This window comes from Mauremys reevesii, linkage group 2 (assembly GCF_016161935.1).
Source record: "Mauremys reevesii isolate NIE-2019 linkage group 2, ASM1616193v1, whole genome shotgun sequence".
NCBI lineage: Eukaryota > Metazoa > Chordata > Testudines > Geoemydidae > Mauremys > Mauremys reevesii.
The window spans coordinates 152,510,126-152,525,869 of NC_052624.1; the positions used below are offsets into that span (position 1 = coordinate 152,510,126).

The 15,744-nt window shown below is 42.6% G+C and overlaps 1 long non-coding RNA gene across 4 annotated transcripts in view; it reads left to right on the forward strand.

Annotated features, from left to right (window-relative positions):
- LOC120396769 overlaps positions 1-15,744 on the forward strand; it is a 432,090-nt gene that overhangs the window by 137,485 nt on the left and 278,861 nt on the right. For all 4 annotated transcript variants that reach the window (XR_005593354.1, XR_005593357.1, XR_005593356.1 and 1 more), the window contains exon 3: positions 13,241-13,846. This is a non-coding gene — a long non-coding RNA (uncharacterized LOC120396769). The remainder of the gene's footprint in view (positions 1-13,240; positions 13,847-15,744) is intronic.

A 15,744-nucleotide genomic window follows, 5' to 3' on the forward strand; every position in this document is an offset into this window, starting at 1 on the left:
CAGAATTATATTAGTGTGAAACAAAAATCATACCCAGTGAGATCTGCGTGGGTGTGTGCTGGAGTGGTGAACACAGTGCCACAGCGGCAAAAAGTTACTGGCAAATTTAGGGCTTGTCAAAAAACAGTTGATAGAATTTTTTTTGGGTGGCAAGCTGCATTTCTGGAAGGACATGATTAATCATGAAAAGTAGTTCCCATGGAAAACCTTGATTTCTCCTCCCCTCGCCCCAGAAAATATCAATTTGGATAAGCTGTCACTGTGCATCATAGGAGATGTAGTTTGGTTGCCTCATGTCCTTATTCCTCTCTGTGGGTGAGCCTCCCTGGCTGGACTACATTTCCCATGATGCACCACAGCCAGGGCCTCGTATGCACTACCACCTCTATCTTCAAGAAAAATCAACATTTTCCTGATTGGGGGTGGGGACCATTTGCAGCCAACTCTAGTTACATTCTTTCCAGTCACATGTGAGTTCATAGAGCAATACCTGGCAGGCTAGAACTCTTGTTGTGTATTCTCCATGGATATTGGTAGAAAGTTTGCACAGGGAACAAGTGCAGTATATGTACTTGCATATGCAGATCCATAGTGCATATTTAAGAAGGGAATTTTTGTCCCTTGTTGGTAGTCTAAAGAGCCTGAGTCTTCATTATTTCAGCTTTATACCAGTACTGGGACACTGGTCTAGCAGTTGGAAGACCAGGGTTAAAGTCTCTCCTCTGCCACAGACTTGTTGTGGGACCTTGGGCCAGTCACTAAGCCTCAGTTCCCCTATGTAGAATAAAGATAATAGCACTGCCCTGCTTCACAGGGGTGTTGTGAGGATAAATACATTATCAGCATAAGTACAGATATATGAGGGTTTTTTAATCTAACAGAGATATAAAAAACAGTACAATGGAATGGAGGGATTTAAGTTAACCTCTTGGTTGCAGTGGTTCAAGAAACGGCCCTGCTACACACTTGTTGCATGATCTACAGTAAAGTCATTTAATCTCTCTTTGCCTCCATTCTCCATCTGCAAAACGGCAATACCACTATTACTTTACCACTCAGGGGGGTCGTGTGTGTCTGAGTTCATTAATGTTGGTAAAGGCCATTCAGATCTGCAAATAAAAACCATGATGGGAATGGCAAGCGTTGGAATGCACAGTGGAAATTGCCACTTAATCTATAATGGAGCTGAACGTGACTTTCCCAGCACTGCAGGATCATTCAGTTAAAAAACCCCAACACAACACTTTATGAATCTTCCCTTTGACGCCATCCTGTACTGTGGAGACCGCTCAGGTTCTGTGGCTCTTTGAATGTTTATGGGCCTGATTCACTCCCCTTCATACCTGTGAATCTCATTGGCTTTAACAGAGTTACTCCTGATTTATACCGACAAGAGAGAAGAATCAAACTTTATATGTTCTGCCATTTCCCTTTATTGCCTTCCCTGAACTCTGGCTAGCAGCACTCTGTGCAAACTGGGGACAGTGGTAGCGGCATTGTTGTTGAAATAGATATAGGAGCCAGTAATGAGGTGAAACTAAGGGACAGAACAACAAGCAAATATTAAGAGCAGAGGCTCTGCACTTTTTTTCAGCCCACCTCCCAACAGCTAACTTCAGATAATGGATGGCTGCATTATACCACTGCACAATGGACATATTCTCAGGCAAGGAAATTGCCTCATATATTTGTCAAGGAGGACTAAAATCACGTCTAGGTCATATTTCTAAAATAATCTTCCAAAAAGACATCTCTGATACCAAAACTGCCCCATTAAATAGGGCCTATTTCCCCTTGTTAACGCATTCCTTCAACTTCTATCAAAGGTGTGTTCTCCATTGACAATGCTGTAGCTTTCACAATGGCTATGATTCTTCCTCCTTCCCTCCCCGCCAAGGGAAATAACATAATTAAGCATTTTTGTGGTGTCATGCATCATATCGGGGCTATACTCTTGCATGAAAATAATAAACAGATTAGGAATGTTGCCCAGAGGAGATTTATAGTATCATCTCCAACTAAGCTTTTCCAGAGCCAACCAAGCAACAATGGAAAAGGATTATCCCTGAAGAACACCAGTTAAAAATGACACAATTAGTTGCTTCCAATCAGCTTATCCCCTCACAAAGCTGCCAACTGACGCAGTGTGGTCCAAGGAATAGGGTACTATTTAGATTATAAGCTCTTTGGAACTGGGAGGGTTTTTTACTGTGTGTTTTTTATCGTGCCTAGAACAGTGAGGTCCTGATCTCAGTGGGGGTGTCTATGCACTACTGTAATATAAATAATTAATAATAGAGCCTCATGAATTTTGCAGAATGTTTTCAAGGCTTTTTATTTACTCGTATGGATTTTTTTTCCCCCTCCAGTTGTGCTTGCACCCTGTCTGGGTTTAATTCACTCCAGTGCAGAGGGTCCTATTCCCTCTTTAAGCACCATGGTAGAGGATTAAGAAAGATTAAAGTGGTGCATGGAGTCTTGTGCTGCAATATGGGAGTAGGAGGATTTAAGCTGTGTGATGGGGCTGTAGAGAGTTTTGTTCTTAAAACACTGTAACACATAAATAAATAAAATTAACTTGAAGCCACTGTGAGGGTTTATTTTAGTTTTGTTTGCTTCACTTGGGCTCCCTGTGAAATTTCTGTGTCACTCTGCAGACCTTGTTACCTCCAGGCTAAACTGTAAGAATGCATTCTCCTTAAGGCTACCTTTGAAGAGCACTTGGAAACTTTGGCCACACAGATTGCATGTTTGCCTGGCTACCTCTGAGACTGCCACTTTTCTGGCCGCTTGCAATGCTCCTGCTGGGTAGCCCCAGGGAAGAACTCTGGATGCCCTCTTTATCAATAGCTGTCTTCTGGTGAGATGAGGGGAGATCATAACTTGCTGCCTTTCCTCCCCCTCCCAGGACAATCGGGGCATGGGCAGATCCAGCTGCTCCAGGGACATGGGGCAGCCGGGTTTATTTGTTTTTTGCTGAACCGTCTTATTCACCTCCTGCCAATTCTTCCCCACACAATCTTTGCAGCAGCAGCCTGGCTGGAACATTTGTCCTCCCACTCCTGCCTCTGGCCCTTTCACTGCAGGATTAGGAGATGCCCGAGAGCAAAGATTCTCAACCTAGGCATCACATCGAAGTATCCTCTTGCCCTTCCCATGTTGTTAAATGGGAGCAGAGTTCTGGCTAGATCTTGGCTAGATGAGAAATGGATCCACAAATGGACTCAGCCTGGAAAAGGGGGGTCCCAGTGCAGAACCCATGATCCTAGAGTGTGTTGCACCTAAGAGAAAATCTTCCGCGTGCCCTGTGCCTGGCTGTACCCAATTCTACCAAGATACAGGGGAACAGCGTGGGCCTCGTACACCACTTAAACTCTCCTTAAACTCTGTGGGGCTTAAGTGATACATAGGCTTTGCCCTAGCCCCCTGAACAGGGGAACATTTCTGCATTGCTGCGAAACTTTCTTAAGAACCAAATTCACTGGCCATTTCCTAAAACATTCTTCTGGCCTCTTTCTCTTCCCCCCCTGTGCTCCCAATTCCCTGCTCTCTCGTCTTGAAAGCAACTTCTTGATTGTTCTTTCCAACACAGAGTTATAAATTTAGTTTAAAGGAAAGAAAAAAAATCTTTCTTCTCTCTTGTTTCTTGGCCTTCTCTCCCCTGAGTGCTGCTGTTTTCAGTCATTCAGCCTGATCTCTCTGTTTGTCCTTCAGCAGGGTTTCTAGTATGCTGACCAGAAGAAAAAAAATACACTTTCACTTGAAGTTACTCACTAACTTTTCCTTCCTGAGCTTCAGATATTTTTCCTAATGGTTCAGGGAGCCTCCTGGAGTCCAAGGTTGTGTGCATTCAGTTGCAGCTTTTTTCTTGGGGGGTTGAAAACCAAATTGACATCATAGAGAACTCCCTCCCCCCCCCCACAAGTAATTTTAAACCCAATTGTTTCCAAAGGTGACTTGATAATCTACCAGTAATACGCTGGGCTTTTAGCTAAGAAGGAAACTGTGCTACAAATTAGGGATAGAACCAGCCCCTTCCTCCAGAGCAAGACTGCCACAAGTGGGTACACAATATATGGTAGAGCTAATGGACTCAATTCTATTCTTGCTGACATCAGTGCGAATCAGAAATAACCATGATTTGACGTCAATGGGCCAGCTTCTCTTCCACAATCTGTCTCCTTTGTGCTGTTTACAGCTCAGGTATTGGCTCTCTGAAAACTCCTCCAGCTCCTATGCCAGTCCCCCATCCAGCATGACTTCTGTGTAGGGAGGGTGTAGGAGAAGTGGCTGGACCATCGCTGCACTCCAGCATTTCCCAGTGGGTGAACAGGCCCTTACGCCAGAGGGCAATGGTCCTTAAGTTAGAGCAGCCCAACGAGGTCACACCAGGTCTGGGGTTGGAGATGGAGCTGCTCAGGACAGAAGATCAGGCAGCCATCAGGGCTAACCCACATCCTGCACTGGAGTATCTTGGTTCAGGAGAGATTGCTAAAGCAAATTAGAGAGAGATCAGATCTCACTGTATTTATTTGTCAGTTCCCTCTTCCTTGCCTTTTTTCATAGTATCTTCAGGTCTCTGTTCCACTCATTGCATAGTTTTAATCCTATTTTTTCCTCTCCTTCTTTTTACAGATTCCAAACCAAGGCAACAGCAATGGTCCCTCAGTGTTTGAGTGGGTCTGATATTAAACCAAAAGAGGTTTCTGAAATCCCAGTTCTCTCAAAATATGTAGATTTACAGGCCTGACCCTCTGTTGGTGTAAATTAGCATAGCTCCACTGACTACATTGGTTTGCTCCAGCTGAGAGGTTGGCCCTGTGTTTCTACCCTTTAGGTTTCATGAGATATTGGACCATAATCTGCCAGTGTTATAGGACTAAATATTGCCAGTACTGAACCTCAGGCCTGTGTACTATTATCATCATCATCATCATCATCATCATCATCATCCATGGTTACACATGATCCATATTTGAAGGGAAGAGGAAGAAGAAAAATGCTTTTGTAGTTGGTTCTTTTTAAGCAAAAAGACCGCTCTTTGATAGCAAAGGCTGAGGATGTTAGGAGTCGTCTCACCAAGGACAGGTTAGTGGATAGAGTGCAGGGGAGGATGTGAAAGGTACACAATGCATATAATTTGTCCAATGGCTCTTAGTCCATAGTTACGACCACGTGTCCTGGCTGAGCTGTTTGTGTTCCCTGCACGTACACTTTTTCTCTCTCTGATTTGTAAATCACTAGGAGAGAATGGATCTTTGCTCTCCTTTAGTACCTTGGCCCCATGAAAAGGATAAGAGTCTACTACAGCTGCTTCATAATGAAGTTACTCCTTCAGAGTATGCAGTTAGAAACTTTGCTTTTTAGTACTGATGGTCCCACAGTTCAATCCTTGCTGATCACCCATGGGGAATGGGAGTTGGGAATCATTACCAGAGTTGTGTGAATAACCAGTTTGGCCATCAAACTGAACAATTTGGATGTGTGGGGGAGGGATAATTAATTTTGGGTCTACCCAAAACAACATTTTTATGAATTTAAGAGAGAACCAAAAATGTAAAAAAATAAATAAAAAAAAATAAAAAATGGGTTGAATGAAATGTTTTCTTCAACCCCTAAAATAAATCTTGTTTAATTTTTGAGGTTTTTTTACAAATTAAAGTACAAAATGAAATGAAAAGTCATTTGGAAAATGTCAAAACAATTATTTTTTTAATTTGGAGAGAGAGGGGTTGATTGAAACCATTTTGGCAAATTTGACATGAATTCGCAAAATGTTGCAGTCAACTCAGCTCTGCATTTTTCAGCAAAAAAAAGTTGTATCTGAAAATGTTTCCCACATTCTACATGATGTTGCCATAGGCTGTGTTCCATGGAGATCGGTGACGGTGCTTGAGATGGAGTCCCTTCCAACGCAATTAACATACATTTATATGGAGGCGGCAGTTGGAAGTCCGTATTTTGTGCAAGGGGCTGGGCTCTTCAGCTTGCTCCCTGCCTTTGTCCACCAGATTCAGGATTAGTTACGTTTCCAGGCACTCTGCAGAACCTGCCATTTTTCCTCTGGGTTCTTGAGAAAAGAATGGACTGAGAGTTGATGATGGTTCCATTTTTTGAGTTAGGATCTTTCAGAATGAGGGACTGGGTCAAACACTTGGCTGCTGTTTCCTCTTGAGGATTTTATTTTTTACCATTGTATGATGCCTAAGGTCTTCAGAAATCACAATTAACTTCATTTACAAATGTGTATATGTGTGTCTGTGTGTGTGTATGGATTAATGGAGACTGTGTGTAGATGTATGGGTCCGGCTTCTGATCTCATTTACACTTGAACATATCCAGGGTAACGATGATGAATTCAGTGCATTTACTCTGGATCTACAGGGGTGTTGCTGAGATCAGAGTTTGGCCCTGACTCATGCAGTACATCATATTATTGAAATTTTTCTTTTCCTTCCTTCCTATTTGTCCAGTACATTGCCATTTGGGCCCTAATGCTGCACTAGAATTTTTAGCATAGACCCTTGTTCCCATACAGATTCCCATTGTGAGACGACCGGGGTCATAAGGTGTTCCTGAGCACTGATGGATTGAGAAGGTGCAGAAGCTGATAAACCCTCTTACCAAACACTTGTAAGAATGAAGCTATGCATATATTTTTAGAAATCCATTTAGGTTTCACCATCTTGCTCAAAATGGAATTGGATAATAATATCTGGCTGTGCAATACAGTTAATGAAAAGTACCCAAAGTGAACGTTACCAGATGTAAAAGTTGAATTTTTAATGTGTGCTTTCCTTTTCCAGAAAGCTTTTAAACCCCTATTCTCATTTTAAGCAATCTGATATATTTAACAAATGTCAAGATGAAATGCTTTTGCAGAGATCAAAAAGACTGAGGGTTTTATTGTACTACTCTTGCAGCACTGATAGCCTGTACTGAACTTTCATGCTAAGGATCAATAGGTTTATTTGATCAAATATGGTGAACTATCAAAGATATTGGGCTCTACCTAAAGGACACTTCAGATTGAGCTGTCTCCCTAGAGTGTGCTAGGACTCTTGAATCTGTGCTTTGATATTTGCTTGTGTCCCTACTATTTTGAAATGGGATTTCTTTTTTTACATGAGGATTATTGTATATGTAGAAGTGTCTTCCATGCCCCAGCTGGACATGTGCTAATATAAGCCACCACTGATCACTGGAGGACTAGGGCTAACATTAGTAAGATGTCCCAGCTCATCTCAGCAACATATTACTATGTTTGCCCCCTCCTCTCCTCCAAAAAAAACCACAACACACACACACAACCCACAGCTCTACATAAAAAAAAGATTTTTTAAGGTTGCAAAGTCAAATACTGAATAGTTAGGAAATGCCAGAAGCATGTTTGCCCATGCAACCTTTAATTCAGCTTCCCTATGCATTGATACTATCCTTTTTTTTTTTTTTTTTTTGCCATAATCACATATTTTTCCCCCACAGGAACTTTATGCTCTCTGGTTTTAAACAAACAAACAAACAAACAAACACACACACACACACACACACACACACACACACACACACACACACACACACACGTATATGAATAGGGAAAACTAACTTGCAGATCTTTAGCTTTGGGAGCCTTCAGAAAACATGTGTTGAGCAAATTATTTATCCACTACTCCAGTCGCTGTAGATGACCAAAGATCCAGAATAATGGCTAAACTGTCTGTGCTGATGAATTCAGAGAGGGTGAGAGAAAGCCAGACATGCATCTCATAAATTAACCACTGCTCAATTTGCCCTGATTAAACCTCAATCTAGTGGTTTTGGGGGAAAGGTTTGCAACCTACAATAACTGGTTAGAAAACTCTTAGCTGATAGATCAAGTCAGAACATTAGTGTTTATTTTGCTAGCACTGCTGTCAGAGGGAAAGAGGCGCTTGTGAAGATGAAAGGAATGCTAGCCCACAGATCTAAATATTTGAACTGTGCTTTGGACTTCATGCCAGAATACCCTGAATAAAGCTGTTCTCATGTGGCATGCTGTGCAGATGGATTGACAGCAATTCTTAATTAGTTGCTGCTTGGATACATCTTCAAGAAAGCATTGACGAAAAGAACCCCATCAGTGGACGTCATCGGTGGCTTGGAAGGTCCACCTCGAGGGATGGAAAGGTACTTTGGTCTCTGAGACCATTCAGCCTTTGCCTTCTCCACTGTATTTTGGCTTCTCCACTTCTGCCAACATACAGTACTGTATTTGCATAGCATGGCGCTATATGCTCACAGTGCAAGTTGAAATGTGCGCAGGAGGAAGTGGCAATTGACACATGCTGTCCAAGGAAAGCCATGGGTCAGCATAGACAGAGGAATCCCTAAGAGAAGAGGCCAGCCCACCATACTAGTAAGAAGAGACAACAATACCTATTTAGCCCAGCACAGTGAAATTGGAGACTGGGCTTATTGCTGAGAAAAGAGCAAGGATTTCACTGCATCTCTGCTGGGGTATATTCCAGGTTTATCTGGCCTCAAAAGAGCTTTAGTAAATCTGACTATTTTTCAAGCCTAAGCATCACCCCAGGGATGATGAAACTGAAAGTAGGGAAGAGGGTCAAGCCAACCAGCTGCTGTAACTCATTGATACTGGGCCAGCCTATGGCTACGTCTTCACTACCCGCCGTATCGGCGGGTAGCGATCGATTTTTCAGGGATCGATATATCACGTCTCATCTAGACGCGATATATCGATCCCCGGACGCGCTCCTATTGATTCCAGAACTCCACCACCGCGAACGGCGGTGGCGGAGTCGACATGGAGAGCCCCGGACATCGATCCCGCGCCGTGAGGACGGGTAAGTGATCGATATAAGATACTTCGACTTCAGCTACGTTATTCACGTAGCTGAAGTTGCGTATCTTATATCGATTTTCCCCCTTAGTGTAGACCAGCCCTATGATGTGCTGCTGATTAAAAGATGTTGATGACAGGAGACCAGAATGCAATGGGAAGTTGTGGTCCATAGGAGATCAGCCAAGGATGCCAGTCATCCCAGGCTGGTCAGCTGGCTGTCACACAAACCCTTTCTGTCAATGCCAATCACTGGGAAGTGCCCATCGTAATGGAAAATGTGGCTCTTTGTGTCCTTTATCAGCAAACAACGCCGTGTCACTATCACATCCAGCAAGAGGAAACCAGGAGCATCACAGATCAGAACCACAGACCGGGACCTGACCATCTCCCACTGAATTCAGAAGGAGCCTTCCCATTAGCTTGGCTTGGGCCATCTGGTCACTAAACAATTAAAATATCCACTAATTTGGGTACTAAATTGAGGCACCTGGAGTCTGATTTTTTTTTCCCTGAGGGGCTGAGCACCTGAAGCTCTTACTAACTTCAACTGGTGGTGCTGGCACTAAAATCAGCATCCTGAGATAGTGGTACACAGGGTTAATGGGTGCTTTTGAAAATGGTGGATTCCAGTTATCAGAGCTGGGCCTGAGCTGCAAAGTTTATCTCCATATGTGAACTGCTCTGAAGTTCAGAGGGCTTTGGATCAGGGGCTGTGGTTTGGGCCCCGGCAGAGGTCAAGCCATCTGAAACATTCAGGTTCAGTTTCTAACTGGAAGCTCTTCGGGCCTTGAATTGGCGAGGTGGGGAAGAAGGGAGATTGATTCAGGCCCATCTCTGATATTTCTAGAACTAGTATAGACAATGTATACTTGCTACTGTGAAGCTCTGCTAAGGCCTCATCTGGCCTACAGTGAACTGCAGCATTTCTCAAAGTTTAAATTTCAGTTCAAGAGGTGGGAATTTCCTGCTCAGGCCTGGGCAGCATTGGAGAGGTATAAAGTACCAGTATCAAAGAGTTTGATGCATGGAAGGAGATGGAGCTAGATGAGGCAGAGGCCTCGTTGCTCTCTGGTGAAGAGGCTGCTTTCTGTAGCTGCTCAGGGACCATGGTCAGCTGCATCTTGCAACTGGTCAATTGTGCCCCATTCAAATCCAAGGGTGGGGTCAATACTGCACCAGGCATAGAGAGTGACTCCATTGGTGCTTGAAAAGGATGTTGCTGAGATGGAAACAAGGGAGAAGTATGTGTAACTACTGATGCTTAACGTTGTATGGGAATGTGAAGGATGTGTGGTACCTCAATGGGTCATCGGGGTAATGAATGACTTATGAAGACTGGGCAGTGAGTGGCATTTATTTTCTTGTGGAGAAGAAATCACAGAATTTCAAGAAATCAGACTAGAATGAGTGAAAGGAATTGTAGTGTTTGCCAAACTAGCCTTTTAAGGTTGCACTGCAGAATAATCAGGCTGTAATTAAAGGCAGCACCAAGGACTTTGCTTGAGAATGCAGGGCTTTTTGGTTGTTTATTGGTAGACACCAAAAGAGGCACAATAGAGAACATTTTTTATGGAACATTTTTCATTGGAAAATGCTGATTCATTGGAATTAAAATGTCGTGGGAAAGGGAAAATTTCTTGTTTTGAAATAAAAATTGAAGAAATTTTGAAATTGTCAAAACATCTCATTTTGACCTTTTCTCCGAATAAAAAAAAATCCATTTTTCAGGTAGAAACAATTTTGTTTCGGAATATAAGGTATAATTTGGATATTTTTTAAACTTTTTTTTTTTTTTACTATCAAAATGATAGGCCAGGCCAGGTAACAGTGCTCCCAGGTAATGTGTTCCCAGGCACTTGCAGACAAATCAAGGTAGCCTCGAATATTGGGTGCCAGGCGTATATGAATGAACGGGTGTCTAGTCTCTATCCTTCCCCTCTGGTGCTCCTATGTAGAACTAGACATACTTTGGCCAATTTAAGGGCTTGAGAAGGAGGATGCCCTAGACTAGGACAAATGCCAGGTGACATTTTCTGACTGAAACTTTCTTCTGGCAACACAAAACTGTTTTGCAATTCCTGTCATATTGTTAGTTTTGGGAAAACAAACAAATTCTGAAAAATGAAGCATTTTGTTTTGACTTTTTTGAAACAAAATATTTTGATTTTTCACTTCAAAACATTTTGTTTCAAAATTTCCCTTAATTTTATTTAAAAAGAACTCCAAATAAGCAAATTCAGAACTCTTTGAAATTTTCATTTAAATTCTGAGCTTTTTATTCTGGGTCAAACAAAAAGTGTTTTTCTTTTTGATTTGCCAATTTTTATTTTTATTTTTTGCCTTTATCTATTTACTTGTGGTTTGACCCAATTTTTTCCCACCAGATTTTTCAGAATGGTCAGTGAACTGAAAATTTGGTTATTCACACAGTTCTGACTAGGACACCAGTGTTCAATTCCCAGCTTTGCCACAAATTCCTTGTCTGATAGCAAATCACTTAATCTCTCCATGACTCCATCTCCCCCTCTGTAAAATGGGGATACTAATGTCCATTTCTCCCACTCTTTGCTTCTATCGTTTAGACAGGCTGTAAGCTCTTTGGAGCAGGAACTCGCTCTTATTCTGTGTTTGTACAGCACCTAGCACCATGGGCCCTTGATCTCAATTGGCACTACTGTGATGCAACTAAATGGCCATGTGAAGTTGATGGGAGTCTTTCCATTGATTCAGTGGGCTTTGAATCAGGTCCCGTGTTGGTGAGGGGGAAAAGCAAAAGGGAACTTTGAGCCAGTTGCATTGGGAGCATCAGAAGGAAGCTGCATTCTGACTGGAGATTTATTCATTTTGTGGAGGGAGGCAATGTGACTTAACTTATTAAGCAAACTGAAGTTAAAAAACTAACCATAGCTGGGCAGAAGACTCTCCTCTCCTATCTGCCTTCTTCTCCCCTCTTCCCCGCTTTGAATTTATGTTCAGTTCCTACCAACACAAGGCCATCAATTTCACTGCACTCCCTTGGCTCCAGACACTATGTAATATGCCCGCCTCTAACTGTAGACATGGGCTGACAATGCCTGATTATTTCTTTCATTATTTGGCGGCAGAGCGAGCGATTTAGGGGGTATTGTTTAAATGCACAATGCAATTAGCCACTTTTAAAGTCATTTATTAGTTTTTGTAAAGAGAGGCAAGGGAAAAACATAGACAAACACCCTTTGTGGAGTGTTGGCACAAGCTCTATGCACCATTTAAGCTCTCAAAATAGGACCTAAATGGAACATAGGCGCTTGTGCTGGACCTCTGTACAGGGATGAATTTCACCCTATGAGAATGGCCCTGTGTAGTGGGCTGAGATACACCGCAATGGGGAAGTGTGCACTGGAAAAATACCATGTCAAACTGGCAGAGTATTAATATAGAAGATTGTGTGTGGATCCATCCATGTTATGCATGTGTAATTTTATTAGTGTGTCCACAGTCTTTCCTACTCCTCAGTGTGTTGTTGCGTTGTGTGTGCAACTAATTTGCAAATATACTGACCCCTCACTTTCAATTATGTCATCTGCAAGTTTGAATCTTGAACCTTCTGCACCAAAGCACAGACCTTTACGTCTTGAGTTTAAGGAGGAACTCCACCAGCTGGCACTAGTAGTTGGTTGTTATCTAGTGTGTGGCCATTAAAAGGGGACATGACACACATATTACTCTTCAGGGAGGGAACCTGATAAACTAATTTGTGAGGGAGTTAGCACATTCCTAGGAGCTATTAGCTAGCAATTATTATGTCCCTTGATGTATTTTGTGAGTGTCAACAAACTGAACATGAGTTGAGAGGAAGAAATGATATTAACACTCTGTGTTAATATGTTATGGAAGTAAGAACTTTTTCTTCCTTTAAGTAGCATATGCTAGGAGGAGAAATAATACTGCAATCTCCAACTGTGAGAGGTAGCTGAAAAGAGCCATGGCATGGCATTTTCTTATAAAAGACTCTCTTCTTTTTACCACCGAGCTACAAAATTAGACACTTGGCTGCAGGGCCGACTTTAAGCCAATTCACCCAATGCCCTGGAATCAGGCCCCGCGCCAAAGAGGGCCCCATGCCCGCGCCTAAGGGGGCCCCGCTCCAGGGGTCTTCGGTGGCATTTTGGCGGTGGGGGCTCCTTCGGTGCCTCAGAAAACCCAGAGTGGACGCCTCGCCACCGAGTATTCTAATCGGGCCCCGCGGGTCATAAAGCCGGCCTTGCTTGGCTGACAGGTAGATTTTAAGTCTCTGGCTTCACCACCTCTCATGTTTGGCATGGCCGTCCCCTTGCAAACAAGCGGGAATTATTTTAATGACATTATCTGCCAATGAGAATAACATCTCCAGCTTCATGCTTGGCCTTTGTTTTCCAGAAGCTGTGTTGCCGGAAGATGAAACTGACTTTTTACCTTGACACAGAGCTCACGGCCTCCGTAACCAGGAAGATTTGGCTATGTGGAGACACCGTGCCACCTTGCAAATATGTGGAGAGGATGCGTACAGTGGGAAAAGAGACATAAGAGAAGGTCACAGTGCTGTGCTTGAGGTTATGAGAGGGACTCTTTGTTATTCCAGCAGGATTAGGCCTATGCTCATACGACAGAAAAGGACCACTGAGTGAGTTTCTAGCTCTAAAAAGAGGATGACAGAGAGAAGTCTAAATGAAAACCTGCAAAGCTCTCCCCACAAAAAGCAGACTTCAGTCTTGTTAGTTGTTTCATGACATAGCTCCCTACACAGTGGAACACATTAAAACAAAAGTCGAGCTATGGGTCTTTCGTGTCCGGGACTGGTAAGACCCTTCACCTTGCATGTTATGCAAAAGGGCACAGAAGCCCAGAGACTCTGTGCTGAATCAGAGGGAAGAGCATCACTCCCTGAATCACCAATCCCACTTCCCTGAAGCACCTGCCAGTTGCCCAGCCATGTACTGAATAAGCATAGGCCTGCTTAGCTTGTGAGAAGCAAACTTCAAAGTGGTAAGTCCGTTGGCTTTACATTCAAATGAGATTTATATTTTTGACGAGAGATCACTTTAAAAAAAAATTAATGGTTGTTTCTCTAATAAATGTTCGTACAGTGCTTTGAAGATTTAAAGTCCAATATAAGTACTCAGTATTGTTATTTATGCTTAGTGTGTCCTGCAGGTGTTCAGTTGAACCAACTCTCATAATGAAACTCTACGCATCCTCTTTAAACTCCTGAAGTTTGCTTTGAACTAATAACATGTTTTAAAAGCCCTTTAATGGGGGCTAATTAGATTGTGTATGGGGACATCAGTTGAATGCCCAATGTTGAATAAGATCACATAGTCAGATATGGTGAAATGTTTGGGGGTTATCTGCTCTCTGACCTTAAAATTGAACACTGATTGAATTATAATGATTCAGGGATGCTAAGGAGAGGTCTGACTGAACATGAGCGTGGAGAGGATTAGGAAGATAATTCTGCTCTTACACAAGTTTAGGCAGTGACTCTGCTGATTTCCTCAGAGTTACCACTCCTAATTCTCACTGGGATGAGTGAGAGCAGAATCCGGCCCATCTGGCCACTCCTTTTAGCTACTGAAGGAACAATCCTAGACCCTGAATCTACATTGTCTTACATCTTGTGTAGTGGTAAGAGAAAGGGTTGTTTCAGTAAGATATTTTAATAAAAAGAATATGACATCCCAGTCTTTCTGACATAATGTATTGCTGCATTGACTTCTTATTTATTATTTGCAAAGTGAAAACAAGGAGTCCAATCACAAAACATATATACGGTATAAAAATTGCAAATGAAAATCCCCCTCCATTGTCTGACCCATATGATTCCCCATTCATTCATTGCATCACAGGGGTGTATTTGTATAAAGAATCATATTTTATAGCCTTTGTGTAATCAGAAACATAATTGCTTTGATGCTTTATCTTTCTTCTGGTATTTGACAGACAAACATCTTTGCACATGCACATGAGTTCTAATATACGTTCAGATCTATCATCCTGAGAGCAGGAGTGTCAAAATAAAACAAAATAATATATAGTTCTTCCAGGCAGCTCTTCCTCCAGGGAGCTTATTGGTGTTGTCAGTTGTTACGTGCTGAAATCCACAAACTGCATGCTGTATATTCACTTTTCTTGGGATTATCAGGAAGCAGATATTCAATAGCTGGTGTAAGTTACTGTTGTGATTGTCAGAACAAAGTAATATATTGTCAGTTCTCATTTGCTGCTGTTTTCCTGAAATTTTAAAGCCAAAATCTGCAATGTGCTGAGAAACTTCTATGAGGCGCTAACACAACACAATTCCCATTGAAGCACTGGGCTTGCATCAGTGGTGAATTTGGCCTATTATTCTCAGGATCCCTTAGTAAATGAGTCCTGAAAATGCAATACAAAAAAGATATAGAACTCTTCTAATGTCTGTGTGTAAAACTGGCAAATTGAAACTATAACATTAAAACTACTGAACTGTTTCTTTTTACAAACTTGCCTTAATATTTAAGTTTTAGTCTGAACATGAGATTTTTAAAAATGCCAGGTTTGAGGTTTCCAGCTTCAACTCCTTTTCATTAGGATCCAATCCTGCACCATTCAAGTCAGTTAACAAGAATTCCATTGTGCAGCATCATGACCTTACATTATTGATTATCGGGCTGAGACTCAATGGTGTAAATCTATGTACTGTAGCTCCACTGAGGTCAGGGCCGGCTCCAGGCACCAGCCTACCAAGCACGTGCTTGAGGCAGCACCTTGGGACGGGGCGGCACTCGGGGTTTGTTTTTGGTTTTTTTTGGTTTAGCTGGACGGCGCTGGGGGGAGGCGGGGCTTAGGAGGCGCGGCGCCGTGCTGGGGGGGCAGGGACTTGGGCGGTGTGGCACTCTGGGGGGGCG